The sequence below is a fragment of the Piliocolobus tephrosceles genome, chromosome 4, assembly GCF_002776525.5.
Source record: "Piliocolobus tephrosceles isolate RC106 chromosome 4, ASM277652v3, whole genome shotgun sequence".
NCBI lineage: Eukaryota > Metazoa > Chordata > Mammalia > Primates > Cercopithecidae > Piliocolobus > Piliocolobus tephrosceles.
The window spans coordinates 134143562-134160651 of NC_045437.1; the positions used below are offsets into that span (position 1 = coordinate 134143562).

The 17090-nt window shown below is 39.4% G+C and overlaps 1 protein-coding gene and 1 pseudogene across 4 annotated transcripts in view; both read right to left on the bottom strand.

Annotated features, from left to right (window-relative positions):
* The window catches only part of SGCD (sarcoglycan delta), a 1049480-nt gene that overhangs the window by 274995 nt on the left and 757395 nt on the right, over positions 1 to 17090 (bottom strand). The window lies entirely within an intron of this gene.
* LOC111547156 lies at positions 12837 to 13582 on the bottom strand (annotated as a pseudogene). Its single transcript, XR_002733040.1, has one exon. The product of XR_002733040.1 is annotated as a 60S ribosomal protein L7 pseudogene (transcript).

The following is a 17090-nucleotide window of genomic DNA, read 5'->3' on the forward strand; positions in this document are numbered from 1 at the left end:
ACAGTTTCTTTCTGCTGCTGCAGATTAACCTTCAAATCCTGAAACCTTTAACATCAGGCTGCAAAAGCCATTCTACTAGGTAGCAGGTTATTGCCTCTTTCATCTCGATTTAGCTCAGTGCACTTGCTCTGAGCTCTTAGAGTTGGTAAGAATGTTAGCGGGAATGCCCCCAAACCAGGCATTTTTTAAAAAAAAACCTGGGCACAATGGCACATAGAGAAGAGTGAATTTCATTTTTAATGGATAAAGTAGCATTTGGCTCTTATTTTGAGGGTAATAAAAACATATTTTACTCACCATAGTCCATGTGCAAGGCACCAGGGTGGTTACCGAGGTGATTGCTCTCAAAAGAGATTAAGAAATGCAGAAGAAAAGAAATAATCTGAATGTACCCCATGGTTGACTCCACATACAAAGAAGCTGCCAAATGCCCAGGCCTCACCTTCTGTTTGGTTATTGACACATAAACGCAAAAGTGAGGTAACATGAACGTAGGTGTGTAGCAGAAGTCAGTAAGCATTGACTGCAAGTTTGCTCCTGTGTACTGTGTCAACTGCAATTTGTATCAATTCTCTCTCCTTAATCTTGGGGTGACTCCCTTCTCCCTCACAGTCAGACATCTGAAATTTGTTGTCTTCTAAAAATGTCGCAGTCTGATACCTGTTATATATTGAACGTGCACCTAAGCAAAGGAAGGATTCCATCTAAGGCAAGTGCTTGATCGTGAGGGCTAGGAGGCAAAGTGGGAAGCATACAACTCCACTCCAGCCACATTGACCTTACTGGTCCTCTGAACACACTAAATGGCTCCGACCTCAGAGCCTTTGTATCTGCTACTCCCTCCGCCCGGAAGGCTCTTCTCCAGGCTCTCTGCACAGCTGACTCCTTCACTTGATTCAGGCCTTTGCTCAAATAGCATTCTTGAGGCCTACATGAGGCAAGAATGTCTGGAAACATTTTTAGTTGTCACACGGGGAGTGGGGCAACAAACGGCATCTGGTGGGTAGAGGCTGAAGTTGCTGCTGAATGTACTATGATCCACGGAACTGCCCTGCACCACAAAGAATTCTCAAGTCCAAAATGTCAAAAGTCCCATGGCTGAGAAACCCTGCCCTAAACAATTCAAATACGGCTAGTCTCAGCATTTTTTTTTTTAAACCGACCAAAAGGATAATACTACCTGCTCTAACTCACTATCTTGTAGGGAGTATAGACATTGATAATGTTCACATAAGTGTCTTGAAAAGTGTTTTATAAATGTTATTTTTCTTTTTAGCTCTTGATACTTCTTCAGATCATACAAGTAGGCTTAAAAGGCATTTATCATCTTACTCATTTACAATGGAATTATGGTACTTTGACTTTAAAGAGGATCATTTTCCTAAAGAGAACATAGAGCTTCTTATCTATCAAAGCCTAGTTAGCAACCATTACTGTCCCTATTATTGAGATTAAAAAAAATATATGGCAGAAGAAACACAGGATCCTTTCTTCAAGAAAAAAAAAAGTTATAGTTATTTCATTCATTGATTCAATAATTATTATGGGATGCTAATATGTGTAAAACACTAACAACAAAGTGATACAATATCACCCTTCCTGTATAAGAGACGATGAGTTGAGTGTTATCGTGTGTGGCTGGTGGCTACCATATCGGACAGTGGAGATCTAAGCATCTTCTATACATTAGCATTTTTTTGTTCAGGATTTCGATTTTTGAAAACTTCCAGCAAGAACTGAAATCACAGTGATCTTCCAGGCCACAATGGCCTTGCAAAACTTCCTTCACCCCATAGCACTAGAATCCAACACCTAATCCCTTGGGTTCCTCCTTGGCTCAAATGCTGATATTTCAGTCTCAGCAACTGCTTTGATTTCGTTAACATCTCATTAAATACCTGACATTCAGACTGTGACACCCAGGCACAGATGTGGGAAAGGAGTTAGTTTCTTTTTCAGGGGCCTGCGACCAGATTGCCTGGTCTGTGGGTCCCGCTGGTTCCTGAGTCACTGTCTACAGTTGTCCCTGAACATGGCATAAGCAGGTGGTATCTGATCAGTCAGGACTAATGATGCAAAAGGAAGCTGGCACCTCTTCAAAGACCTGCTCATAGAGGCCACAGGGAGTAGAGAAAGCGAATCCTTGGCCCTGGGTTCCGACCCTGATCCTGGGTTCTGTGTCCAGGTGTGCTCCTTGACCTCAGATGTTTCCATCAAACAGGCTCCTTTCATAACTCTCCCTAGTAAGGGATCTGAAACTCACAGTAGAAACATTTCTTCTTCTTCCCTAAAATCCTGTGGGGGCAGATACTATTATTATCTCCCTCTTCTGATAGATGCACATAAGAAAACCCCAGGGTCATGTAGATCAAGAGACATATAATAACAGATGTTTCAAATTAGGCACCCGTGGGCTATTTTGGGCTAGCAGATGTAGTTTTTTGGATCCATAAAGTGTATTAAATAAACAATAAAGGAAAGCAAAAACTAAGACACTTAGATTGAGTTTCTCTTGAAAAATCATAAGATTTAGCAAGAAGACCCAAATTCGTACATTATTACAACTGGCTGAGCAGCCACTCACCTTTTCACAGGGTCAGGGACATCAGGTCCAAAATATCAATGACACAGACCCTTCCATCTCCCAGCCTTCCCCAATAACATAGACCCCTACCATCTCCCAGCTTTCCCCAGGGCCTTTTCATCTACTTGTCACTGGCCAGTCCTTATAGGTTTTTGAGTTTGTGGCCCTAGCTTAATATATTAGACTTTGAGGGTATATAATTTTTTTTTTTTTAATGAGGCTGACTTTAAGCTACAAAAATAAAGATCTCAGGGTGGAATTTTACATACCAATATTCTAGGTGAGAGAATACTTACTTTTGTTATGAACCTTTTTTGTGCTTTTATACCATATTAATTATATCAATCTTTCCCCCAACATTATGGAATCATACTATTACTGTGCTCTTGATTTGTCAGGTGACAAAAACCAGTGCCCTGAGAAATTTAGAAATAAGTTCAACAATGTGATAATGTAAAATGATTAGTGGACGGGTTGGAACTCACTCCTGGAAACATCTTTCCATTACTTTATAACATTCCTCCCACCAAATTCTCAGATATATTGTGACCTTTTACATAGTATTCTGTAGGTGTGGCCTTTGAAGGCAATAAAATTTGAGTGTTAATGCCTAATGGACCTCTTAAGACCCATCGAGCACAATCCTTAATCTCTTAAGATCTAGCTTTTAGAGTTTTCTAGAGAAATTAAAAAAGAACACTTGATTTTCAGTAGCGGCAATTGCAAAGTAAGTAAAGCACCCAGCATTATCTCTAGAAGAGAACAGGATTTCAGAATCACATTAATACATTCCCCCACAAATCTAATTAACTAAAGAAGTCATTAGAACATTTACTATGATAGCCCATGCACCATTTGGGGTAGTAGCCATGCAGTTTGACTCTACTACCAGTATCAAGGAAAGATCCCAACTAAAAGCCATCAAGGGCATCTGATTTCCTTTGCACAGTGGCTGGTTCAGGTTGGGCATGTGAAATAAGTTGGTCCAATTAGAGTGAAGCCCAGGATTTTTATTCAAGGAGAGACTGGGGAAAGACAAGCTCTTTCATACTGTAGATGTGGGATATGCTGATGTAATGTCTGGAGCAGCTGCTGCCATTTTGCTATCATGAGTGGAAGCATTTGAGAAGAATCCAATGAAACATGGCAATACAACTGAGGGAATTTCAGATGAATGGAATCAAAACTCCAATCAAAGCATCACTTCCTCTGAACTCTTCCATTACTTACCAGTCCATTACAGTCTGTCTAGTCAAGGCAGAGGTGTTAGGTAGAGTTGAACATACTTGTACAGGTAAGTTCAGAGAAACGACAGTCAGAAAACCCTCCAGACCAAGGGAACATACTCACCAGCACATTTCCCTACTGACTACTCAGAGTGTTCGTGACAGCAACTTGTCTTGCTGTTACATCAGCCATCCCAGTCAGGTGGAGAAGAAATGTAAGCCAACACAGCGGGAGGGCTGATCTTCCACCCACAGGGGCTCCTGCTGGGGCACCATGCTTGGCAAGACAGAAGCTGGTGGTGTCTGCTTTGGTTTGAAATTGTAGCAACTGCCTATATTCAGGTCAAAGCAGGTAACTTCTTTATTGAAAGTTTTGGAAGAACCAGGAGACCAGATTCTGAAACTTGCTATATCAGTCAGTAACCTGTAAATGGATGGTTTGTGTCAACAACCCCTTCTACCTCCTCTCTAAGAACACAACTAAAGAAAGAAGAGGAAAAAAATCACTCCAAGACTTTTAGAAAAGCCAGGCCTGTTTCCTAAGTGCATTTGTATCTTCTTTCTTCTTTGTATCTTGTTCCATTGTACTGGAACAAAAGGACAAATGCAGGGATTCCTGGAGTTGTGAGCACAGGTAAGATGCCACAGGGGCAGGAGCAAAATGGGTGAATACTCCTGAGGTCTTACTGCTTTAAAGTCTAAGACAGGGGTCCCAAACTCCCATGCCTACAGAGGTTGGGCCCATGAGCTTAATGAATGAAGCAGGCACCCACTTGGAAACTCAGAGAGAAGAGATGCTGACAGGGCAGTGTTTCTCAGCTCCAGTCAAATATCTTTGAATCATGAAATCTGGCCAGGCGTGGTGGCTCATACCTGTAATCCCAGCACTTTGGGAGGCTGAGGTGGCTGGATCACTTGAGGTCAGGAGTTTAAGACCAGCCTGACCAACATGGTGAAACCCTGTCTCTGCTAAAAGTACAAAAAAAGTAGCCAGGCGTGGTGGTGTGTGCCTGTAATTGCAGCTACTCGGGAGGCTGAGGCAGGAGAATAGCTTGAACCTGGGAGGTGGAGGTTGCAGTGAGCCGAGATCATGTCACTGCACTCCAGCCTGGTTGACAGAGGCAGACACTCTCAGAAAAAACAAAAAACAAAACAAAAAAACCTTGAAATCTAGTTTTTAATGTAAAAGTGTCTTAATCTTAATTTTTTTTGTGTGTATATATATATCCCCTCCTAACACTGACAAGATCAAATAAAACATGAGAGTGGGCCAATCTGGCTCCCAGGTGAAAGACAATCAGAGGAGCTGGCTGAATTATCAGAAAGGACTAAGAGGTAGTAGGGTTTGGCTTCTAAGAATGGCAACTGGGCTGGGCACAGTGGCTCAGCCCTATAATCCCAGCACTTTGGGAGGCCAAGGTGAGTGGATCATCTGAGGTCGGGAGTTCAAGACCAACCTGGTCAATGTGGCGAAACCCCATCTCTGCTAAAAATACAAAAATTAGCCAGGCGTAGTGGCTCACACCTATAATCTCAGCCACTCAGGAGGCTGAGGCAGGAGAATTGCTTGAAGCTGAGAGGCGGAGGTTGCAGTGAGCTGAGATTGCACTATTGCACTCCAGCCTGGAAGACAGAGCAAGACTCTGTCTCAAAGGAAAAAAAAAAAAAAAGGCAACCAGAAAATGATTCAGCTAGATGTAGAAGGTGAATGGAGGGCCTGCTGTTTCCCCTAAACTGCTTAAACACAGACACCAAGTGACAGAATTGCTGAGTACGATAGCTCCACGAATTCCTTTCAGGACTGAAAGTTCAACAGAGTAATCGCGGGAGCTCTCACAAAGATGCCTGTGGCTGAGAGTAGCACAGGGGGAGCAGAGCCACCGGCACAGGTGCCTGATCTCAAAAGGACCTCATTGGTGCGGCGTTAACACTGTCAGTGACTGCCCTTAAGGTCTGAGGCTGAGCTCAACTTCTGGCTGGGTGAAAGGAGCCCACTCAAATTTCTGATATAGGGCCCTCATCAATCTTAGTGACAGTACACTCAGAAATTACAGGAAGATAAGTAACAAAAATAAAGAAATTTGACTTCGCATGAAGCAGCCATAACCATTGCAGTAGGAGCCATTATTACCACTTAATAGATGAGGTAAGGATGAGAAATGCTATACAACACCCCACCCTTGACTGCAGCACCCAGCTCCCACTGACCAATGTTCCCTCTCTGACCGCTCTCCCAGGATTTCCCATGCCTCTCCCCGTTGCTTCCATTCTTTATGATTTCCTGCACTGCCTAAATGGTGATGACAGTTTAATCCAGAGATTCTACAAGCATTTCATTAAAACATTATTTTTTCTCTACTGTTAACCATTCATGGAACCTACATTCCAAAGAATATTCTTGCAGAAATGCTGCATTTTGCACCTAATGACATAGAAAATAATGGATTTAAAGGGAAATTTCAGCTTCCCATTTTACCTCCATTACTATTAGTTCAAATCATTAAAACAAAATTCAGATGAAGTGCCTATGACCTTGACATCATTTTTAATTTTTGGCTCAAATACTTTTAAGCTGTGTTTTCTGTAAGAAACCAGGATGATTCTATTGTTGGTAGCAAGACAACACCTTGTGAGAGGTGCCTGCAAAGTCCCTCACAAGACAGAAAGTCTCCTTAATAGAGGCCAAGTGCAGAGAACACTGCTACCAGCTACAAGTGTACTAGCTAAGGAAGGCTTCCCTTTCCTTTTATATCTTCTGTCTAGAATAACTGAAATGACATTGTTTGTGACTCAAATTGGTCAGATGACTCCTCATTATCTGAGAGTGGCCAGAAAAGTCCTGGGACCTGTCCTATGTTTATTCAAGGACAAGGAAAATACTGAGTATAAAGAGTGGGTTCTATGGGTTATATTGTACTTGGAAGAATAACCTCACTGTCTGGTTGCATCTTGTGAGTCTCACTTGCTCAGTGTATCGGATCTCCCTCAGTATTATATAAAAACGTACATATCTAAACAAATACCATATTCTGTTGGTACCATTCTACTCAATGGGGCTCGACAATACTAACGGATTCCTTAAACATAACAACAGAACATAGAAAGCACCGACTCTGAAATGCTCTTTCAAACTACTTTTCAGTTCATTTAGCACTGACAACTGTATGCGTTTTCCTTTTTTTTTTTTTCTTTTTCTCCTGAAATTCACTGAATTAACGCTCTGTCTAAAATTGCTGTTGCTTGCAGTTCAAGGATATTGCGAGTTCCAACAAAGTTGCTTCTAGGCTCATAAAATATCTTTCTCTAAAGAAGAAATCCCTGCTGAGATCACAGTGCTAAGTTCTATTTTGAGACAAAGCTATGACTTAGATGGGTAGTATCAGCCAGACTGGAGGTGTATTTTTCAAGCATAAGGATTTAGTTTACCTATCAGACACCTGATTAGGATTCCCAGAGTCATTGTTATAACTGAAGCAGCCTGGATGGGTTCCTCCTTCAGGTGACAATTTTCCTCTACAATGATCTTGCTGAAGAGGTTCAGGATTTACCATTCACTGTGTTCCAATTCCCTCATGTGCAACATTTAGTTACAGAAGCATTATACTATGCCCTATTTTCCTGAAGGCATTTTTTTCTTTTCTCCAGTTTCAGATATAATTCTTCTATGCCCTGATTTCACAATTTATTTCAAATGCTTCGCTTTAAAAGTCTTAAATTTTAAGTCTGCTATGGCCATGTTTGAAAAGAACGACTGTACTAGAATTTGGTCTTTCTAGCTGTTACAGGTAAAAAATAAAGATCATGGAATCTTTTATCTCTTTCAATTCACTCCCTGTCAGCTTCTCTATCAAATTAATTCTGTTTTCACTTTGGCCGCTCTCACGTATTCACAGTCAACTTTCTGGAATGTCCTCTTTTCTCACTACTTTGTGGATTTTACTAATTTTTTCAGAGATTAACTGAAAACTCACTGTTTTACTTGGTTAAAAAGTAGATACCCCAGAACTGCACTGGAGGTTGCTGACAGGCCTGCAGGGTCCCCACAAATCTCCATGCTATTCTCCTATACCCCAAGAAACAGCCGTGCAGGGGACTACTTAGATGCTGTCCAGTTCTTGGCTTGGTTTAATGATAAGTTACATGGGAACCTAGGCTAGCCAAGCCTGCTCAGCATTAGTCATGAGGAGGAGGTCACAGCTGACTGTTACCTTCAGCCAGGGCAAGTCAAAACAAAGCAGACAGTTGCCTCCCTCCCTGATTTCTCACTCTGCAGCCCTGGGAAACTTAACCTTCAAGCTCCAATGCACCCTGCTGCAAGTAATGTGCTGCCTGTCCTCCGCATCTTTTTCTCCTTTTCTTTCTGCCCTCCCCAGGTTTGGTCTCCTTCCCCTCCAAGTGCTTCACAGCTCCTCTTTCCGGGTCCCTGTCCAGATCCTCTAGTATTCTAACAGAATTATTTGTAATTGTAATGTGCTGAGTTGGGGGACCTGAAACCATCCAAGAAATACACACTTCTGCAGAACTCTCCAGGAATTGTTTGCAGCTGTTGGTTTGTCTGGAGGTGTTTACTTGGTTAGCGGCAGGCTCACTAGAAGTACTGGCTGGAAGTGTTGGCTTCAGGGAGGAACTGGGAGAAAACAGGAATTACAAGGTATCTTGTCTCCTTCCTATCTTTGGCTAGACTGAGGTTCTCTTGGAGAGAGGGGCTAAAGGAACAAAATGATAGAATTAGTCAGCAAAGATTTCTAAGTAAGAGATGTACTGTGCTGTGGTCTATTTACAAAAAGGCACAGAATTGCAGAGACTTTTTCTCTTCTGCATGAATCTCAGCTGGACTCTGACCTCCCCAACACCAGCAGCTTTGGAAGGACCCATAGTCTGAACTGTCACTGACAGAGCCAGGACAGTTCCAGATGGGTTTGTTGGGAGGGGAAGCCAGCTCAGGTAAGAAAGATTAGTCAGGGATAATGGCGGCTGCAGCTGAAACACTGATTTGTGGGCACATAGGAGAGACCCTGTAATGGATGATGATAAATAACGAATGGGTATCTTGAAGAATGGCCAACTTACAGTTATTAAAGCAGGGATAGTTTGTGCCAACATACTGTTGGTATAAAAGGGTAGAAGGGGACTTTTTGAATAGTCAGAGGTTGGTAGAGCCTGGCATACTTTGTGGGTTAATGGTGCAGAAGAATAATGGCTAATAGCTATTATTTACTGAATGCTTATTATATGCCAGTCACCACATTAAAATCTTTCTCTACATGCATTAGCTCATTTAGTCTTTACAACAACCCTATAGAATTAGCATTATTATTATTGCCATTCTGTAGCCTGAAGACTAAGTCTTATAGCAGTTTATTAAATTTCCAAGGTCCAATAGCTAGTAAGTGCTGAGCCACTGAGATCCAATGCACATATATCAAGCTAATCCCATCCTAATATCATGGCAAAATAGGCCAAACTAACTCTGCCACTCATTGGGCATCCATCCTTCCTTATATCCTGGGTTATGTGGTTCTTTTTCTACCTATTTCCCTAATTATCCTTTTAAGAATTCCAAATTAGAGCGGGCACATCTCTAGATTGGTTTCTGCTTCAATGGGGACCAAAATTAAATCTGTTTTCCTTTCAAACCCAGCTGGCTGCCTCTTTTCTGCGACCAGCTGGAGCATCTCCAGCCTCACTAAAGAGAGCTGTCGGCAAGGCTGGAGCAGTCCATGTTCAGGGCTCCCTGCCCTGCTGCTGGCAGATGCTTTGTCAAAGAAATGAGACAAGCTGCCATAGAAGCGCTAAGGAGTCAGCTCAAGCTACCTACAGGAAAGGAGTGTCAGCAGCCAGGCCTCAGGTCCCAGGCCAGGAAGGGTATGCATAAGTGCATAGCACAGCCTAGAGTGCCTGGGGGACATCCTGACACACAGTACTTGCACAATGCTGCATCACTCTAAAGAGTATCTGGGTTCATTAAATTCCACAAGGACTATCCCACAGTTTTTCCATCTTCCACTATTGATATTTTGGGATAGTTCTTTTACATGGGGACTGTCCTGTGGGTGTTGAGCAGCATCTCTAGCCTCCACCCATAAATGCCAGCCATGCCAATCCCTACCCATGTTGGGATAAACAAAGACATCTATAGACAGGCCAAGTATCTTGTCGGAGACAAAGTACTCCCCTATTGGAGAAAATGAAGGGGCTAGGGAAAATTATCTTTTAATTTAGGGTCCTTTCCTGGAAGGCTATCTAACAGTGTCAAACACACACACACACACACACACACACACACACACACACAGCTACAGTTGAAAGCTGGTATCAAAGGTATTAAAATTCCTCTAATTTATTTATTTGATAGGTTACTTCCTGACACATACAGCACTCAAGCCTTGTGGATATGATTCAAATACAATATTAATCATTTTTTCTCAAAAGGTGGTCAGTGGATTATCACTTCAATGGCTACTTAAAACACAGATTCTGTGGATCAATGCCAAATCAAATGAATCACCATATCCCCAGGGTGACGCCTAAAATTCTGCATTTTAATAAAGTCCTTGGGTAATTCTTTGGTATATTAAAGTTTGAGAGCCACTGATACAGATGACGCTCCCAAGGAATTTACAATCTCTTTGAAGGAAAACAATTTACAAAAAACACACAGTAGTCCCCTCGTCTATGGTCTTTCTTTCTGTGGTTTCAGTTACCCACCGTCAATTGTGGTGCAAAAAGATTACAAAGAAAATAACAGAAGTAAACAATTCATATGTTGTAAATTATGTGCCATTCTGAGGAGCATGATGAAATTTCACAATGTCACTCTCTTTCTTGCATGAATCATCCCTTTGTCCAGTGCATCCACAGGCAATGCTGTTTGGTAAGTTAGGTGTATTAAATGCATTTTTAATTTACAATATTTGCAGTGTATGATAGTTTTGTTGGGAGGTATCCCCACGGAAACTTGAGGAGCATCTGTATAGAGTTCAGTACTATCTGTGGTTTCAGGCATCTACTGGTGGCCTTGGAACTTACCTCCTGTGGATGAAAGGGCAACACTGTTTGTATATCATTAAGTACAGGTGGTAAGTATTGCAAAATTGCTAAGATAAAAAGCAAATGGCTGAAACTCAACTCTTTTGTAAGACTTGAGATCAAAATTCCTTGTTGTAATTATTCAATGTAGGCATTGGATAAATGAAGTACATTATGTTGGATAACATTTGAATTCTACCAGCTATTTTACTTTTTTCTTTTTTTACTGTAGGCAAATTTATATACAGTGAAATACACAGATTATAACATTTTGATAAACATACACACTCATGAAACCACTATTTCAACTAACATTGTCGCTTTCCAAAGTCTCCTCCTATCCCTTTTAGTCAATTCTTACATCCCAAAGACAAACATTCCTCTTTTATCACATAGATTAGTTTTATCTGTACTTGAAAGGCATATAAATTGAATCACACAGTATGTATTCTTTGGTGTCTTGTTTCTTTCACTCAACATAGCATTTTAAAAAATTTATCTGTATCATGGATGGGCATGGTGACTTACTCCTGTAATCTCATCCCAGCACTTTGGGAGGCCGAGGCAGGCGGATCACCTGAGGTCAGGAGTTTGATACCAGTCTGGTCAACATGGTGAAACCCCATCTCTGCTAAAAATACAAAAATTAGCTGGGTGTGGTGGCTCATGCCAGTAATCTCACCTACTTGGGAGTCTGAGGCACAAGAATCCCTTGAACCCAGGAGGCAGAGGTTGCAGTAAGCTGGGATCATGCCACTGCACTCCAGCCTGGGTTACAGAGTGAGACTCGGCCTCAAAAAAAAAAAAAAAAAAAAAAATTTATCTGTGTCACTGTATATATTAGTTCTTTATTTTTTATTGATGAGTATGAATATACCAAAATGTATCCATTCTTCTGTTGATGAATATTTATTTCTATTTTTTCAGCTATTATGAAAAAGCTGCTGTAAGCATTCTTTTAAAAGCCCTTTTTGGACATACGTTTTCATTTCCTTTAGCTGCTGGGTTATAAGATAGGTATACGTTTGGCTTTTTAAGAAAATTCCAAACAATTCTCCAATGTAGTTACACTTTTTTACACTCTTAACAACAAGGTATGAGAGTTTCAGTTACTTCATATCCTCAACACTTGGTTTAGTCAATCTTTCCATTTTAGCTGTTCTAGTGTATGGAAAACTATCGAGTTGGTGTTTTAATTTGAATAACCCTAATGAGTAATGATGTTGAGGACATTTTCATGTGCTTAACTGGACATTCATAAATCTTCTTTTGTGCAGTGTTTAAGTCTTTTGCCCTTTTAAAAATCATTGTCTTTTTGTCTTTTATTCTTGATCAAAGAAATTATTTATCCATTATTGATATAAATTCTTTGTGTATGTATATTTTTTCTCTAAGGTTTGTGTGTCCTTTCATTTTCTTAATGGTGTCTTTCGATGAGAAGGTTTTAGTTTGATACAGTCTAATTAATTTTTTTATGTTTAGTGCTTTTTTATGTCCTAAAAAATCATTGCCTCTCAAACTTATAAAGATAATCTCTTTTTTTTTTTTTTGGAAGGCAAAAGAAAAACACATTTATATGGTAGTTTATAAACAAGCGAAGGCCCAATAAATAAATTTTAGAAACTGAATTCAATTTTTTCCATAAACCAAAGTGGGATTACCGTACCTACAAATTATGTACAAATGCTTGTGAAACAGGCTTAGAATAAACGCATTTTGAATCACTCAGCACAGTTAAAAACAAAATCTTTTGTAGAGAAAAGCCTTTTAAAAACCTAAGAGAGAGGTTTTTCACAGACTTGACCCTGATTTTGCACAAAAAGGGCAGTTGATTTGGCTTAATTTTATCACACACCAGACTTACCACAATAGTTACGGGAAGACAGAGGCAGGCTAACAACAACAAAAAAATCACAAATGCAACAATGTATTTCATTTTGAGAGCAGGTACTGTTTATTAAGCTGATGAGACTTGAAAAATAATCATGGTAGACAAGTTAGTTCGTTCTTCTAATAAGCCTGTTGATCTGGTCCTCCCTGTTGCCAGCATCTCTACCTTCTACAAAATGGGTGGTCTTTTTCTTCATTCCACCTCGTGGAGAAGATAATTTGAAAGGCCACAGGAAGTTATTTGCCTCTTTGAAGCTTTTTCCAACAGTATAGATCTCATGAATCAGATCCTCCATGCAGATGATGCCGTATTTACCAAGGGATTGAGCAATCAAAGCGTTATCTGTCAAAGCAATTCGCTTCTTATTGATTTTGCCATAACCACACTTGTAGATTAGCTCATTTACTGACTTCAGATTGGGGTACCCCCATGCAATATATGGCTCTACAATCCCCAGCATGTTATTCGAAGCCTTGTTGAGCTTCACAAAGGTTCCATTGAAGATTTGACGAAGGCGAAGAAGCTGCAATACCTTTCGGACCTTTGGGCTCACGCCATTGATACCTCTGATCCTGATGACAAACGCCAATTTGGGTTCAGCAGGTACATAGAAGTTGCCAGCTTTTCTTGCCATCCTCGCCATTCGAATTTCAGTTCTGTACATCTGCCTATATTCCTTGTGATAGTGCTTCGCTTTTTCATAGATAAGCTTCCTCCTTGCCTTTCAAAGCATCTTTTGGGCAAATTTCTTTCTCAGGTGCTTGATCTTCAGCTCTGCGAAATTCCTTCCCTTTTTTTAAGGGTTTCTGGCACAGCAGAAACCTTCTTCTTCTTCTCTTCTGCACCCTCCATGGTTTCAGCCAGAAAAAGAGCATAAAGATAATCTCTTTATGTTTTCTTCTAGCAGTTTAATAGTTTCAGCTTTTATATTTTAGTATATGAACTATTTTAGATTATTTTTTATAGTGTAAGGTAGAGGATGAAGTTCTTCTTTTAAAATAAATATTTTTTTCTACACATTTGTAAAAATGACTTATTTCCTCAAATTGAATGACCTTAGCACTCTCATAAAAACATCAATTGACAGTATGTGTGTTGACTGTATATGTATGAGTCAATTTCTGGGCTTTATGTTTTGTACTATTATTCAATTTATTAGTTCTTTTGCCAATATCATACCTATCTTAATTCTTTAGGTTTGTACTAAATCTGGCAGTGTAAGTTCTTCAACACTTTTCTTTTTAAAAAATTATTTTGGCTATCTTAGTTCTCTGCATCTTTACATACATTTCAGAAATAGTGTGTCATTTTCTTTTAAGCCTGTTTGGCACTGATCGTGATGGCATTAACACTACAGATGAATGTGATGAGAAGCATCTTAAAAATATGGAGTTTTCTGCTCAATGAATATGGTATACCTCTTTAATTATGTCTTTTAATATTTCTCTCCTAGATAATAGTCTTTTTTCCATTCCATGGAAATCCTGCTGTATTTGTCCATTGTAATAATGTTACCGATAACCTAGCAATGGGTGAGAAGTCATCCAGCTAATGCCGCCTAGTTAAATCCCTTTCTTCAAAATTTCAATTTGAATAGATGAATCCTTCAGATTCGACACCAAAAAAAAAAAAAAAAAAAAAAGAAGGCTTAGGGATTTAGATTGAGCTCCCTAGAAATGACCTAGCTTTTATACTTCCGTATACTTTAGTCATTAAGGTTTTCCTTTAGTTTAGTAAGTTATGCAATATGTTTCCAAATATTTCTTTAAGGAAACTGTTGCTTACAACCAAAAATCTGTAATGCAACATTTATCATTATTAGAGATGAACACAATTTGAATAAAATTAGTCCTTATTATGATTGCTTTTGAGATCCTCTGTATTTGCTCATCTTCAAATGTTTTGTTATACTACGAATTTGTATTAGCAAAAAAAGTCTTTTTGAGAAAAATTCAGAACAAAAGATAGAAAAAAATCTCAAAACATCAGCAACTTCATGAATTATGTAACAATCATTCATATTTAGACAAACAGCATATGAAGTAATTCTTCTGTTTTAATATTCTTCTCACAAAATATCCCAGAAGTAAGCTGAGAAGCTAACAGTGAATACACAAGTATTTTTATATATAAATGTATCTTTCCTCTCATGTTATTAAGAAATAAGTGAATTTGAAGAAAGCTTGTTTACATCCAGAAAAAGGCTGTTTTACCATATAAGTAAAGGCCTTTAGCAATCTAGCCTGGCATGGAAACACTGAATATAATGTATACATATTTCTCAGTAGAAGCTGATTACTGCAGAAACTGTGCCCCTTTCTATAATCAGCATATTTTCTAAGTTTATTAAACCTGTGTGAACTTTGGAGACTTGAGAACTAGCAGCACGAGAGGCCTCAGCTTAACTTGGCCCAAGTCTATGCATCTGTGAAGGTGTTATTTGACAGATCTGTCCCTCACAGCATTTCTTCTCAGCCAAGTCAAACCAAGTAGTCATTACCAACAGTAGAGAACAATAATACTTTCATTCGCAATCAAATCGATGGTGAGCTGTCATCTGACACCAACATATGAAAAAGCTAATCTCAATCAGGAAACTAGAAATGACCGTGCGTTACCCTGAGGTTGTAGTGAGGACTAAATGGCATAATAAATATATAAGTCACTTGTAAGGAAGATATTAGAAAAAGATAAATGCATAGTAGCTATTGTATTTCTGCCCCATGGTTTATCCAGAATCATTAAAGAACGAGTTGTTTCACTTCAACTGATTTTCCAAAATACTAATATTCACAGCTTTAAATAAATAAAAGATACAAAAATCTGTTCTTCAGTATCTGGAAATCTTGCTAAAACATATTACTATGCATACTTGTACTTGGGTAGCTCTTTAAATATGGTATACCAATTTTAGGGAATGGCTTCTTAATTGCTTGGATTATCATCATAAGCAATCATAATACAGGCTATGGCAGATGCCCTCAAAGTGTACGCTTTTGAACTGTTTAATAACACGATTTGTTAATCCTTTTGTGTCATGGATCTTTGAGAAGCAGATGGAACCTATGAATTTCAACTCCAGTAAAATGCAAATATGGACTAAAAAAACCCTCAAAATAACAACAAAAAACACAAGCTCTGGTATACACAGAGTTTCTAGATGATTTATATGCTCTTCATGTGTCTCTAGGGCAATCCCAAGAACCCATGCCTTGCAATAAGCAAAGACAAGGAGAAAGATGTAAATAAATATTTACAATATGTCAGGAACTTTGCACCATGCCAGACACTAGGCCAAGGTTTATACACATTATGGTTTTTATTTATTTATTTATTTATTTATTTATTTATTTATTTATTGAGACAGGGTTTCACTCTGTCATCCAGGCTGGAGTGCATTGGCACCATCTCGGCTTACCGCAACCTCTGCCTCCCGGGTTCAAGCGATTCTCCTGTCTCAGCCTCCTGAGTAGTTGGCATTATAGGCATGTGCCACCATGCCTGGCTAGTTTTTGTACTATTAGTAGAGGCGGGGTTTCACCACATTGACCAGGATAGTCTCGAGCTCCTGACCTCGGGTGATCCACACTTTTTGGCCTCCCAAAGTGCTGGGATTACAGGCATGAGCCACTACACAAGGCCACATTATCGTATTTCATATCCCCAACAGTCTTATGAGGTATGTTCTATTTGTATGCATTTTTCAGATGAGGAAATTCAAGATCAGACAAAGGAAGCCTGTGCAGTATAAAACACTTAACAATTAAATGGGGATGATTCAAATTCTAGAGCCCATAGTTTTAACACATGTTCTTTTTAGGTTGTTCCTTCTTTGTTGCAATTTAACTCAGCAATAATTATTTCTACTTTTAGTAAATATTAAAATATAACCATTTACTTAGTAGCTCTTTTATGCCAATCAACGATATAAGGACTTTACATGTAAAATCTCATGCAATCCTCTCAGTGGCCATAAACAATTTATAATTTTTTTTTTTTTTTTTTTTTTGAGACAGGGTCTCACTATCACCTGAGCTGAAGTACAGTAGCACAATCTTAGTTCACTGTGGTCTCAAACTTCTGGGCTCATGTGATCCTCCCACCTCAGCCTCCCAAGTAGCTGAGACTATAGTCATGCACCACCATGCATACTTAATTTTTTGCAAAGATAGGGTCTCATTATGTTGCCCAGGCTGGTCTCAAACTCCTGGCCTCAAGAAATCCTCCCATCTTGGCTGCCCAAAGTGCTGGGATTACAGGCATGAGCCAAAACACCTGGCCAATTTATAAATATTCTTAACCTCATTTTATAGTTACAAAATCCCAGACTTAAATAAGCTTCCTAACACTACAGAGCGAG